Below are 1,318 nucleotides of genomic sequence, written 5' to 3' on the forward strand. Positions count from 1 at the left end.
GCACAAAGAGCTTCTGCCCTCGACCATTGTGGCAACATTGATGATTGTTGCTGTTGTTAGGTGCAATCGAGTTGGCTCCAACCCATAGCAACCCCATGCACAACAGAATGAAACACTGCACAGTCCTGTGCCATCTTCACAATTGTTCCTATGCCGGAGCCCATTGAAGTAGCCACTGTGTCAATTCATCTCACAGTGAACCTTTTCTTTTTTCCTGCCCCTCCACTGTACCAAACATGATGTTCTTCTCCAGGGATTGGTCTCTCCTGATAACATGTCCAAAGTATATAAGACGAAGTTCTGCCATCCTTGCCTCTAAAGAGTCCCCTGGCCTTACTTCTCACACAATAGGCCAGTTTGTCCTTTTAGCAGTTCATGGTACTTTCAATGTTATTCTCAAGCGCCACAATTAAAATGCATCTAATCTTCTTCAGTCTTCCTTATTTAATATCCAACTTTCACATTCATATGATGCAATAGACAACACCATGGTTTGGGTCAGGCACACTGTAGTCCTCAAAGCAACATCTTTGCTTTTCAATACTCTAAAGATGTCTTGTGCAGCAGATTTACCCAACGCAATGTAACTTTTGAACGCTTGACTGCTGCTTCCATGAGCATTGATTGGGGACCCAAGTAAGACAAAATCGTTGACAACTTCAACATTTTCTCCATTTATCATTATGTTACTTATTGGTCCAGTTGTGAGGATTTTGGTCTTCCTTACATTGAGTTTAATCCATACTAAAGGCTATAATCCTTGATCTTCATCAGCAAGTGCTTCAATTTGTCCTCACTTTCAGCAAGCAAGGTTGTGTCATCTGCATATTGCACGTTGCTGATAAACCTTCCTTCAATCCTGATGCCACACTCTTCTTTATATAATCCAGCTTCTCTGATGAATTGTTTAGCAGATAGCTTGAACAAGTATGGTGAGAGGATATAGCCCTTTAGAATGCCTTTCCTGATTTTAAAACAAATGATTGCAAAGACTGTGATAAAGGATGGAGACTCCTAATGCACCAGCGTTCATAAAGAAAAGAGCAACCCAGATCCAATTCATAGTCCTCCTCACAGTGTGAGAATCATCAAGCCTCCCTGACAACTGTTAAAGAACCTCCTTTAACTCCCAGTTGACATTCCTGAAAAAGAAAAGACAAACTTTAAGTGCACTGAATTAAAATGTCTGCTGAATTCCCAATTTTACCATGTTTCTCACATGCTATTTAAGCCAGAGTCCCAGTTGCCACTGAGTCATGTTTGGTTCATGGTGACTCCACATGGGTCAATGTAGAACTGTCTTCTGTTGGGTTTTCAG

Source organism: Echinops telfairi, unplaced genomic scaffold (assembly GCF_000313985.2).
Source record: "Echinops telfairi isolate 266 unplaced genomic scaffold, ASM31398v2 ScPeMD7_7468;HRSCAF=8506_0, whole genome shotgun sequence".
Lineage (NCBI taxonomy): Eukaryota > Metazoa > Chordata > Mammalia > Afrosoricida > Tenrecidae > Echinops > Echinops telfairi.